The 13,460-nt window shown below is 41.4% G+C and overlaps 1 protein-coding gene across 2 annotated transcripts in view; it reads left to right on the forward strand.

The window, feature by feature from the left end:
• The window catches only part of IL1RAPL2 (interleukin 1 receptor accessory protein like 2), a 359,966-nt gene that overhangs the window by 144,992 nt on the left and 201,514 nt on the right, over nucleotides 1–13,460 (forward strand). The window lies entirely within an intron of this gene.

Here is a 13,460-nt window from a genome sequence, read left to right on the forward strand (position 1 = left end):
GAGTTTCAACTGCTGTGGGAATTGTCCCCTCATACAAACAGACTCAGTCAGCTGCTTCATGTAGCTTTCTTCCAGCATGCAGTAGAGATTCTTACCCATCTTTGTTGAGTCATGTATCTGGGAAACTTCAACCAAGTCTTGTGAAGTCGGGAGAGTCTTGATCCAGGGAGTTTGACAGTAGCTGGCCAAAATCTCGTGAGGTTAACTGTCATTTACCTTGCAATGTCATATGAGAACGTCGAACTGTTTTTGGTTTGAGCTATCTTTTTTTAAACTTAATTTTAGGGTTCTGCAGATGCGATTTAAGAATCATAGATGCTTGGGCAGACATCCTGTTGGGTTACCAGCTCCTGTAGGAGCCCCCCCCCCCCCCAATCTGTTGGCTTTTCTCAAGAGGGCACATATTTATTCATTTCGCAGCGGTTTCCTTTTCTGTGTTTTTTATCATTAGCATTTGGTTTCTGGGAAACCACTAACTATGTCTTAAGACGTACTGAGCTTTGACAAATCCTGTAATTAATATTGAAGATTTTTATTGGGTGATTGAATATTTAGTTTTTGGAAACAAATAAATTTGGAGGAAAGAACCATTCATTCTTGTCTTTTGCCTCCATTGCTTCCCCCCTCTTTACCTTGCAAGTAAATGTGTCATGTCCCCCCATCATTTGTCATTTGAGAACTTTTTTCCTGTTTTAATTCACTAAAAAAGTAGTAGTCATTTCTCATATTTATCTGCAAATTGCATTGATTCTGCCTGCAGTCATATTAGGTGCAAATGATTTATGGACTCCCTAATAATTTATTTGATTATGCAAGTTATGTTCCTCTTTTTTTTTTTTAAAGAAAAAGAGCTATTGAATTAATGTTCATGGATATGGAACTAAGAAATAATTTCCAGCTACCTTTTGTGGCTTAGCTTTGCTGATACTTCACGTTATATGGATGACTCAAGTGGCCTATTACAGGAATAAAATACAATCGAACTATAATAGAAATGCAAGAAATGGGGGGGGGGCATATAACCTTTGGGTTGTGATATCAGGGTGGTGGTGAGTCACCAAAAGATAATTTGTTGATCTAAGAGTATGATCTAAAAAGGTGACCAACCTAGGCCTGTGTGTGACAGATGAAGGAATTTGGGAGCGTAGCTCATACAGATGGAAGAATTTCTCAAGCCCAGATTCTTGTTTCCAGTGTAAATTTGCTAGCCTGCTGACTAATAGATACAGATATGGATACGGATATGGGATCTCAAGATGCCACGTTTCTCTAAAATGAAAACCATCTTCTCTGTGGTGTGTCCCCCTGAAAAAAAAGAGAGAGTTTGAAAGCCAGTCTGACTTGAGCGTTGGATTACGACCAAGATTGAAATCCTCTCTCGGCCATAAAGTTCTCTGAGTATGATTGGAATTAATCACTTTGGCCCACCCTGGATGGGGTTTGTGTAGAAATAAAACAGGAGCTGGGAGAACCATCACCTAGAGCAGCAGAGGGCAACGCTGTCTCAGTCTTTGTGTGATCAACGGGCCCATTTGCGTGGCCCCTGAAGCCAGATAGAAATGCAGTTGATGGGATGGAAGGAAGAAGGGTAGGAGTGTAGGTGGGAGGAAGGAAACAGCTCTGTGCCATAGTGACTCACCCCCAGGCGAATGTATCTGTTGCTTCTTTTAGTCACCAGTTTGGCCGTGTCTCCTTTCTGATTACCCGTCTCTGCACCAGCTCTGAGGGTGAATTCTGTTACTGCCGATGCTGAAATACAGCCCTTTAGATGAGTCTGGCAGTATCATCTTTTCACAAATTACTACTTGTTCAGAATACTAACCAATTAATATAACATATACAATAGCGTGGAGATCCTTGGGAAGGAAATTCTATTTACTTATACATTTTCTAAAAACAGACTGACTGGGTTGCAAGAATTGACTGTGTATTATCAATTTCAGTTCAAAGAAAATGGAGATGTACGTATGCTGTTGGATATTTTTGAAATTGTAGTCTAGAGTGGAAGATCCAGGACCTAAATTATGAGCAGGCTGGTTTGAAACATGGAAAATCCTCTTTTAAGATTGCTTTTTTATAACTCCACATCACACTTCCAGATAAAGCAGTGTTTCAACACCACAACCGATTGAATCCCTGGCATTTGCATGAAACACTGGTTTGTGTGTGTGTGTGTGTGTGTGCATGTGCTGAAAGGATATATTTACTTCCTTTTTGATTTTCATGTATCTGAACTACACTGTTGCATTTACCTCCAAAGCTTGCAATGGACTGTTGAGTGTTGATTTTATTTATTTTTTCATTATAGCAGGAACAGATTATCCTTATTTTTTTAAAACCCGTCAACAGAATGTGTAGTGTATCTGCTGATTAATTTCTTGTTTCCACTTCTATACCCTCTCTGTTCCAAATGCAAGAAAATTAATATAAAAGAGAAGGTGTTTCTTTATTTCCAATATTGTTGCTTTGTTCCACCAGGGGTTTTTAAAATAAACACCCAGCCATCTGCATTTAAAACAGTGGCTGTTCCATCTTGCTATTTTCAACTGACTGCCATTGCTCATGACTTTGCAGTTACTATGAAATGTATGAAAAGCCCTTGAACCTTCTGCTTTATTTCTTTTCAATCCGCGTGTTGTAGAGGTAGCTTTTTAGGATAATTGGCAGGTGTTTTCTCTGAAATGTGGAAGGCCTTTGGGAAAAATTATTTGTAATGTTATTATAAGCTTCACTGCTGTTTATTTAGTGTGTGTGTAAGTTACAGAATTCTCCATTTTGCTCAGGTTGTAAATGATGCATTTCTAGTCGGTCTCATTGCAAGGTCTCCTGAACAAAAAGGAAGAGAAATTCCAGCTTTCCAGTTTCACCAGAAAGAGGATTATTTTTCTGCTTCCCAAACAACAAAACTTGGAGTAGATTTTAATTATTCCCGGTTTTAGTGTCTCTGCTCTGCCCTTTCTTCTCCCGAGCGCTGCACAACATTTTAATTCCTTTATCGGATTTTAGGACGTTTTGGTAAGCCGCCGTGGGCATAAATATAAAGAAGGCTTTCATCCTTTAAGGTCAGCTCTGTGGCTTTTGCAAATGGAATTTTGCCTGTAAAAACGGGGATTGCTTGAGTTGGCATGTTTTCCAATCCATGCGTTTCACAGCGGAGGTTTGCGGCATGCGCCTCAGCAGTCTCGTTTGCTGGAGGAAAGGAAGATATTTGTAGCTATCAGAATGCCTGCCTTTCTGAAGCCCTGAGTGATTATTACAATCTAAGGCAGCAGGGAAGAGTGTATGGGAAGATACACTTGCTCTCTGATCCAACCTTTCTGGCTCTTAACCCGTTGTGTGGCTGCTCGTGTTCCACGACGCGCTTTGTTCTAACAGGCAGCTCTCGGCTCTTCTCACTGCACCGATCAGTTTGATTCACACAATGAATCAGCGGCGCAGGGAGGTAATCTGAACGTGGATGCTTGGCTTTCTCTACAGACCTGTCTTCCGTTAGGCTTGTTGGGGAGCCTAAATGAAAACAACAACCCAACATGGTATCTCAGCTGGAGAACTTTGGGGTTCCCTTGATTAGGTGGTAATTGCAAAAATCCCCAGTCCCTGCTTTTTCAGATATTGCTTTGGTTAACCTTCAGAATCCATCAAGCAAGACAATTTCGGATTTCTGAACGTTGAACAGCACAGAAGTAATAACGCGGGGCATCCCACAGGCTGAGTTTAAAAGCTTTTTCCATTGCAGCGCTGAACTGCTACGCCTTTGTTGCTGGGTGGCAACTGCGCTAAATGAGTATATTTTTTAGAGGGCGGTTCTGAAAGTTTATTCTTGGAACCCTCAATGTGAACTATTTGAAAATCAGAAAGAGGGAAAGGCACTTTGTTCACCACTACCTGCTGAAGAAGTATTGGATGAGGTCTAAAGTGAAGGCTGAATTGCATATTGCACCAGGCCACAACCTGCTTAATTGTTGAATAAGCCACAACTGGCTGTTTCTGCACCTTAAATCATAGTTACTTGGTTTACAAACTTGCTATTCTAAAAACAAGCCATTCTCTTCTTCCCCAGCTTTTTGTAGTCCAGCCTGGACTGCTGTTTATATGATAAGCTACTGACAAACGCCTCTCCCATCTGTTGGTGGTTTACGTCTAGAGTTCCTCCTTCCTTCCTTCCTTCCCTCCCTCCCTCCCTCCCTCTTTCTCTCTCTCTCTCTCTCTCACACACACACACACAATCTCATGCCCCTTTTCTTTCTCACTGATCCTTTATTTTCTCTTTTGCAAGCACCAGGCTACAAGGATAGCTTTTCTGAATTTCTGCAGGAGGAGTTGTAATCAGCTGAGGGCCACTGGTTGCCCAACCTTGCTGAACTGGAAACACCAGCAAAAGAAGGAAGTACCCTGACTTTAGAACTTCCTTCCCAAGGAAGGTGCAGTAGGTACCCCCTCCATTGCAGATCCAGCTTGCATAAAGGGAAGGACTCCCTGGATTTGAGTTTACCTCCTCGGTAGGTACATGGACCCCCCTATGGGAACACCTAAAAATTATTTGCTATTTCATTGTTCCAGGATGATTTTTCAACTTCCCAGTCTAGCTTTGGGATTTCCCAATAGTCTCTTATCTAAGGATTAACCAGGTAGAAACTTCCTTTTAGCCCTTTTGGAGATCAGCCAAGGATGGCTGCCACCTGCTTTATTATAGCGGATCTAGACATTTTAACTTACTGTTTTAATTGCAGGTGTATTTTATTTTTAGCTTTTAGTTATCCACCTGGAAATTTTTAGTAAATTATTTATAGGTGTGCTTCTGTGTGGTGGGGGTGGGAACCTGAGATCAAGGCTAGCTCAAGTGAGAGGAACTTGTAGCTCTCCAGACATTGACTGCAGTCCCCATCATCCTGCACATTTGACTGAGATTGATGGGAGTAGGAATCTGACAACATCTAAATAGCTGTAAATTCCCACTGCCTGGGCTTGATTATCTCCATCTCAGTTGGAAACAGTTAAACCTTTTCCTTTTGAGTAAAACTCTGCAGAAACTGTGATTAACCATAGGTGCTAGGGTCACCAAAGACCCTGTTTCTGAGTTTTTGAGATCAGAGCTAGGTCATTGGCTGCTAATACATTATTCCCACTTTAGAACTTCTTAAACATGTTGGTTACACTCTGTTTGACATTATCTTCTGACCTGTATTATCGGTTCATCACATTGGAAGCAGTAGTCTTCTTGGTATGCTAGATGGAATATACCCAAGTCCTGTCAATCATTTTTGGTAATTACCCAAGCAATCTGGGGGTCCTCCTAGACTCATGGCTCCTGCTTGAAGAGCAGGTGGCAGCCGTGGCAAGGAGGGCCTTTGCACAACTTCGGGTTGTGCATCAGTTACGCCCTTTCCTGGATCGGGATGCCCTTCGAACAGTCACTCACGCCCTTGTTATCTCCCAGATAGACTACTGCAATCCGCTCTACATGGGGCTACCCTTGAAGAGTATCCGGAAGCTACAGCTGGTCCAGAATGCAGCCACGCGGGCTATTGTTGGAGCCCCAAGGAGGCCCATGTAACGCCTCTGCTCCGCGAGCTGCATTGGGTGCCAGTTTGCTTCTGGGTCCAATTCAAGGTGTTGGTTATCACCTTTAAAGCCCTACATGGCATGGGACCAGGCTACCTAAGGGACTGCCTCTCCGCCATGACTTCAACCCGTCCCACCCGATCACACAGAGAGGGCATGCTTTGGACCCCCTCAGTGAAAGAACTTTGACTGGCAGGGTCCAGAAGGCGGGCCTTCTCTGCAGTAGCCCCTGCTCTTTGGAACATCCTGCCCCCGGAGATCCGATTAGCCCCCACACTCCTGGCCTTCCGAAAGGCCTTGAAGACCTGGTTCTGCCACCTGGCCTGAGGTGGGGTGGGAATACCTCAAGCAGGGGGATGGCTAGCCCCATAGAGGGCTTCTGCCTTCAGCCTCAGATTTTTCATCCTCTTGGTCTCTCCTTCTTCTTTTTAGTAATGTTTTTAATTAAGGTTTTATGTATTTATATATTTTATGTTTTTAATGTTTGTTGTGAATCGCCCAGAGTTCCCCCATTGGGGGGAGATGGGCGGTTGAAAAATTTAATAAAATAAATAAATAAATAAATAAAGTAAGTAAGTAAGTAACTCTTTTCTATGAATTCATGCAGTTCCTTCCTTCTTTGTCACCTTTTCTTGAATGTTCAGGATTTCTGACACAGCTTTGCGCTTCTTTGTTTGTATTTCAGTGCATGGTTTTTAGCTAATGTTTGGCATCCAGCCACTGTTTTTTAAAAAATTTTATGGGAGCCAAAGAAATGGCTGATTTCAGCTGTTCTACTCTGGGTGTCACTGCATGCTCTCAAATCAGTTCTGTGGAGACAGGTTACCAGCTTCTTTCTATGCACAGGATGAGGGGAAGGAAGCAAAAAAAAAAATCAATCTTAATCCCCACCAGTAGAGACTGTCAGTGTGGAAGGTCACCACCGATTAGCAATAGCTTTGTTGTGATTTTGGATCTAGGGGAGATACAAAAAGACACAAGCTTGGAATAAGATATGTGCTGCCTCACTGCTCTGGTGTATGTTTTGAGACATTAGAATTGCTCTCAAAGGGAACTGAGGTTCAAGCATGGATTATTCTTGCAATTGGGATATCTGTCCCTTTGGCATCAATTGCTATCAATGATGGGGTGGGGGGGAAGAAAATATATGCATATTTATAGAGTGGAGATACACACATCTACCCTTAATAATGGTTCACTGGGCATGTGATACTGATCCCTTGATGCTGAATGGGAGAAATGGGCCGGAATGTTAATGAATTCTCAATTGCTATGGAAAACAGAATTGTCAGCAAGTTGCACCCCTTCTGTGAGTGAACAAAAAGATATCAGACTGGCTAAGATTAAAGGCTGGACAGTAGGAGCAGCCTTGCTTCAGTGAAAGAAGCTACATGAAAATATGAATTATCTCATGATCTAGAGCAATCTTTCCATTAGATCGTGCTTTTCACCTAGGTGTGGGGCACTATTGGATTGACTGGTGTTACAGTGGGACCACTGTGCCAGCTGTGAGGGGAATAGGGTTACAATATGATTGGATGCATTCTTAGTCTTAAACTCAGGAGGCCTTGTTAGCGATATAGCAAGAGGAGAACTTTACAATTTAGACCATGGGTGTACAACCTTTTTAGGTCAAGGGCCTTGGCTGGTCTTGCAAAATAAGTCGGGGCTAGATGTGGCTAGATGGGCACGCTCAGAGGTAAAACCACATTTTTATTAAATCCTGTGCATTTTATCCATGTCAGTTTCCTCCCATCCAATGTCCCTTCTTTGTATTAAACTCTTTAATGTTATCTTATCAAAAGTTCCCAGTATCTGAGAGATCTTTGAAACAGCACAAAGTCTTAAATCTTTGCAGTAGGGAAGGCAAGACACAGAGAGGAATGAAATGGATGTTCTCAAGAAGATGGGCCATAGGGAGTTCCTTCTGTGTTTCAGGATCCAATCTCAAAAGGAGATAAGGTGTGTTGTGGTTGGGTGCAAAAATGTGTCCACCAGAGCTACTGCGTAGCTAAATAAACTTCAGACCAATTGGCTTTGGGGGCTCCTCCATCACTTTGAATTAGCTGCTGTAGATGTTGTTGCAGCTGCTCTTGGAGAGATCTGTGGTTTGGGAGAGTCAGATTTGGTTTTGCTGAAGTCACTTGACCCTAATAATCAAAAGTGTCCTTTTCTGAACCCACTTGTCTCCTCTATTTAATTATGATTAGAAATGATCCTATTAGTTGTGGTGGGAAACCCGGAGGTGAATTGCCCACACTTGGGGATGAAGGAAAGAAGAGCAAAACATCTAAATAAAATTGCATTTTGTCTCTAGTATTGATCTTTTGATCTTTAAAAGATTAATAGTCATAAAGCATTTCCCCCAAACTGGATTGTTTCTATGAATCTGTCATTTTAAGGGTTGAGGTGCAGACTGATATCAAGTGTTGGTATAGTAGCAGATGCAGGGTTGGTGTCTGATGGAAGCAGCAGGTAGCCAACTAATTAGTCAGCTCTCATTAATTAAATGGCTTGATAATTGCCTTTGACTAAAGAGAAACAGAATGGAAGTTGTACAGAAACCAAAAAGGCGGTGTGGGGTGGGGGCACCTGCAAACAGAACAAGGTTTATGTGGTCTATAAATGTCAGCCCATAACAACAGCCTTCCTGGATCAGCTGAAGCAGGGATGAGGAATCTGTAGTCCTCCAGATGTTCCCAGCATCCCGTGTCATTATTCAGGTAGTTCAGCAAAGCCACAGGTTTCACAATCTTGCCCCCTTCATCCTTTGCTTTCAGAAATCATAGAATATATGGGTTGGAAAGGACCTTAAAAATCATGTAGTCTAATCTTCTGTCCAGGCAAGAATTCACTATGTTCAGCAGTGGCAGTGCCAGGCTTGAATGGAGTCTTGGTATAGTATTAACGATGGAGATCTCTGTGCCATATTAACTTTATTCTCTTTGGGCCCTCTCCCAACATGGCTGCTATACTAGGATTGGTTTAGACCTTTCCCTCCTGGCTTACGTAGTACTGTTGCTTTTGGGGGTGAATGCTGGATTCTTACTCCACCCTCCACAAGCATGGTGTCTTCAGAGATGTCACCAATGTTAAGCAGTGGGGAAGAGGTTGTCAGCTGTCTTTCATAAGGCTGTGGCTCCTCCTCATGGTGGCAGCCTAAAGCCTCATGGTGCTCAACACTGGAGTCAGGTGTCATGTGAAGCATGTCCTGCAGAATACTTGCCCCCAACCCTGGCCTAGATAAGCTGGCTGTCGGTGTTAATGCTGAGCTTCAGCCAGGTCATGATGAAGTTCACAACCAAAAAAAATGTCAACAGTTTGGAACTCAAAGATTAAAGTTTAGCTGACAGGTCTAGTCTTCATGCATTTGTCGTGTCCCAGTGATTCAAGGTGAGCAACACAGCACATGGCACAAAATGTTGCGGTTGTCTGCATGTTGGATAAAGAAATCAGACTGTTCTCTTTCCTGCTAATCCTGAATTTTTAGCAGGGTCTTTCAAAGTTCTCCACCCAATTTGTGTGAAGAGAAATTGGATGATTTCTTTGAATTTTTCCAGCACAAGGAGAATTTCTTCAGCAGTTTCTAAGGGCAGGTTTTCACCCCAGTAGCAATGCTGGTGTATGTGAAATCTTATCCTTGAAGAGCTTATCCTCTTTGGGACTGAATGGATGCTGGGAAGGGGACAGCTGCAGACTGCTAGAGAATGAATTACACCATGAAAGGAACAGGTTTATTGCAACAACCATCTCTGAACGCTGTAAGTTCAAGCAGTCCTCCCTCTTCATGGGGCTGTCTCCAAATCCTTTCCTTTAAAAACATTTTGGGAGTAATTCTCTTTCATCAGCTTGAATGACAACAGGTAGATAAAAACATCCAGGAGAATTTCTTTGCTTGGCACTAGTTTTTATCATTAGGAAAGTAGAAGAGACATTTCTTTGTTGGTCTTTTCTCTCTCCACTTTCCTTGTCCTCCTCTCTTTGAGGAATGCAGTTGGTTGCTTAAGCAATCATTCCTTCTCATTTGTTTTCTCCATTGCTAAAAATAGGAAGGCATATCTGAATCCTGCCACCCGGCCCTAAAGCTTACCATCTTTAAGTTCTCCAAATATGATTCCAAGTACATCAAAATGTGCCAACTGTGATTTCTTGCTAGCCTCATTTGGACTTCATTTTTGAGAAAGTCATGGACTTACATCCTAATGGTGATTGTGTTAGAAATGACACAAGGATGAGAGGATAAGGGCATTTCCTTAAGAGAATCAAGTGACAACATCTGAAAATGCTTTATTTTTTTCCCAGGGACTATATGTTTAATTGGACGTATGGGGAATTGGTATTGGAGGCAAAGACATCACAAGTGGTGGTGTCATCTTTAGTTAAATTGGTTTCTCCCCATGGAATATGCTTCTTGCTTGAGCCTTAATCTAATTGGAATCCGCCCCACCTTAAAATGTTCTAATGACATAGTTTTTGAAGGACTTTTAAAGATCAGTGACTGCCCAAGACTGCAGTCTTGCAGACAGACTCCTGGGAATATGTCCTGGTGAGCTCAGTAGGGCTTACGGAATGGACTAGATGAATATAATACTGTTCCATCATGCCTTGGAGCTGCTGGGGTGATGGTTTTGCCCTATCTGTGGACCGACAGAATCCATAGTGATCACCAGGGGACTTCAAGAATTAGTTTGGAAGCCCTGCTTTGCTAGCATGCTAGAAACTGCTAGAGCAGGAAAGGCAAGGGCAGGACCCATTTAAAATGTTGAAAATATGCTTCAAAAAACTTCCCTGGGACCTCGCCTGTTCATAACTTGGCTGTATAGTAGGTTTAGCCAGTCCCAACACTGGCCATTTATCAGGACCTCCTGCCCAGACTCTTTCTCCCATTCCAGGGGTCTTTGGTCTTTATTTGCATTTATTTGATGCAAATAAATATGAAGATAGAGGCTAGTTGTTTGCTTTGCAGCAGGCCTCTTCCAGCATGCTGGCTGGGGAATTCTGGGAGTTGATGTCACACATCTTCAAGTTGCTAAAGTTGAGAAGCCCTGATCAAGAGGCTAATAGAGGCTAATTTGCTTTATATGTACTACCTTTCAATTTAGTTGGTTTTTAATCAACAGAATCTTCAAAATAGTTACAAACCAGACCTGTCTTTAATTTGAACGACAGCTCTTGGAGAAAAAGAATATATGCTGGGGTATATTGAAAAATAGTTCCAATGTTTCTTTGACATGCATTTCAAAGTCAATATAATATAAACCTTCAGACTTGATGCTGTGGTTATGCAGGCCATCCTTATGCAATGAGGAAAAATCCCATTGCCTTTGCATTCAGATAATAAGGAGAGACAGACAAGACTCTATTTTTTTTAACTCTCCCCTCTCTCTTTGTATTCTTACCAAGCTTGTTCATGTTTCTAGCACAAGCATTTCACATTTCTATTTTTTTTATTGCAGTTGGTGTTTCATCGTTTTTGTTTTTCTTTCTTTTGACCTCAGGATAGGTTTTATTTTATTTTAACATTGTTAGCACTTTGATAACCATTGTGGCTTGTTAGAACTGCAGTTTCTGCATCTGTACTAGCATTGAGATTAGTGCAAGTCAGGAGTGACTGGAGGACTTTGTGAGTGTTGAAAGCAGCTCAGTGTCCATCTTCTGTGCAAGGAAGACATGCCTCAGCAGTGACTCCTTGGGCTTAAGGTTGTCCTCGAACCGCCTGTGAACTTTGCAACCTTGGGACCATCAGCTCTGTGCCCCACCCAATTTTATGTTATTTTTTAATTTAAAAAGATTGATTTAAATGGTAGTAAATGAGACTCTGGCCCGATGCAGAACAAAAAGCCAGCTTCCTGTGTCATCTTGATATCTGAGTGTGCCTCAGGTGTATGGATACCCTGCATGGTGTTTGTAAAAAGTATTAAATGGTACGGAATTGTGGTCCAGTGCTTTATTTAGAAATGTGCTCAGCTATTCTGAAAACAGAAAAAAGTTAATTGGGAGATGGGAGGATCATCCTGTGGGGAATAGGGTGTTATCAGGACATCCATGTCAATTTACTTACTTGTAAATGGGCATTTTGTGATTAGCTGGGACTCTCAATCTGTGATAGTGCCCATGAAGCTTATTCAATTTATTAATATGAGCCCTGGCTCAAGAAGATTGTTATTGTTCTAAGCCAGATGTATAACTTGAGGCCTTTAGTTTCCAAATGATCTCCCAAAGCCTTCAATGGGATGCCTCCAAAAACCTTTCCAAATTTGTTGTCAAATTATAATTGTTCACATGACAGTGGAAAATGAGTAAAAACAAAGGGGGTTCTCATACTAAATGCCTTGAATTAATATAATGGCAGAATGAAATTCAGCTGAAGTTAAATCAGATTTAGTTTTGGTTCTGACTGTACCCACATCAGACACTTCCTCTTTTTTGGGAATGTTGCCCCTGCATGCCAGCCAATGGCCAAAATTGACCTAAGGCAATAAAAGAGCTGTATATTGTGCTGTATGCAAATAGGTAGCTATCCAAGAGGTTCCTCCTTGCAAGATGCAAGAATTTTTCAAATGTATAATTGCTTGATCATTGTTGCTGCCAACAGCTGAAAGGTGTTACTATTGTAAAGTGACCTTAATAGTTAGTGTCGTACTTCCCTTCTCCCCTTGTAATTAAGAAAATATAGCATCATGGAATATTTGTTAATGCCAATTAAGATTGCCTATTGAAACAGCTCTTGTGTTTAACTCCTATGGCGTTACTCAAATAAGCATAACAGAATAAAGGAGTAGTAATTGAGAACTTCGTGAGGGCCATCATGTTAATTATTCTCCAGAGACAAGGACTGCTTGTCCCCCTTCCCTGACAATGACTATTTTGTTAAAAAATATTTATTTATTGTATATACGTTATAGCAGCCATATTAAATAGTTGACAATCTGAGTGTACTGTAGAGATGTTACAGAATTTATATGTAGTCATTCTTCAAATGCTGCATATCCTTTTACAGAGTCACCCCTTTTGAATGAAAGGTACAGATTTCCTTTTCTTGCTGGTTCTCATCTAGTCCATTGTAGGTGGTTGCTTGTTTACATTCTCTGCCTTGTTACTCTCCTGGCTAGATCATTCCCACAAATTAACTTAAGATGGTTTTTGTTCCAAGTGGATGGAGCTGCTTGAAATCTAAAGGTGACTCTGGCCTCTTCAGAGCCTGTGCACAAACCTGAATGCACTTAAACACAATTGCCATTCAAAAGAGCAAATAAGGATAAGTTATCTTTATCCTTATTGTTATGCTGGAAATATGCAAATAATTTCTACTTGTGTAAATGGATTCTCTTGACCAACCTGCTTGGCAGATTGTATTTATACTGCAGTTTGCTTATCGGATTTGTTTTTCTGTTAGATGCCTTGAGTTTCAGCCAGTAGGATAATTAAGAGCAAATGTTCATTTTGCTCAGGTAAATAAAGGAAGGGTTTCTGAACTGATAATTAAGTGGCTTTGCAGAATGGGGCCAAGTTTTTTTGTTTTTGTTTTTGCTTTTGTTTGTTTGTTTGTTTGTTTATTTATTTATTTAGCTGCTGTTGTTTAAAATAGGGATCAAGGAAGCTTTTAAGTTGCATTGATTTATACCAGCCAATAGAATGCAATTTTAATGGAAGAAAGAACAAAAGGAGATATTTTAAAAAAGGGAGGTTTGATTGTAAGAATGACCCAGAGTAAGCTAAAATTGCTTACCTGGGTAGTGGTCTGTGAGTCTGGCTTTGCCTTTAAGTATCTGCATGTCCCATCCAATCATCAGTTCGGTACCTGCTGGGGCCACAGATATGTGACACTAACACTCCATGCATAATATTGGAAATCTGCTCACAGCAAAGCTAACAGTAAATTATGTTTTACACAAGGC

The sequence above is a fragment of the Python bivittatus genome, unplaced genomic scaffold (assembly GCF_059951505.1).
Source record: "Python bivittatus isolate LINGU-HERP-01145 unplaced genomic scaffold, Pbiv_v1 ctg000670_np1212, whole genome shotgun sequence".
Classification (NCBI taxonomy): domain Eukaryota; kingdom Metazoa; phylum Chordata; class Lepidosauria; order Squamata; family Pythonidae; genus Python; species Python bivittatus.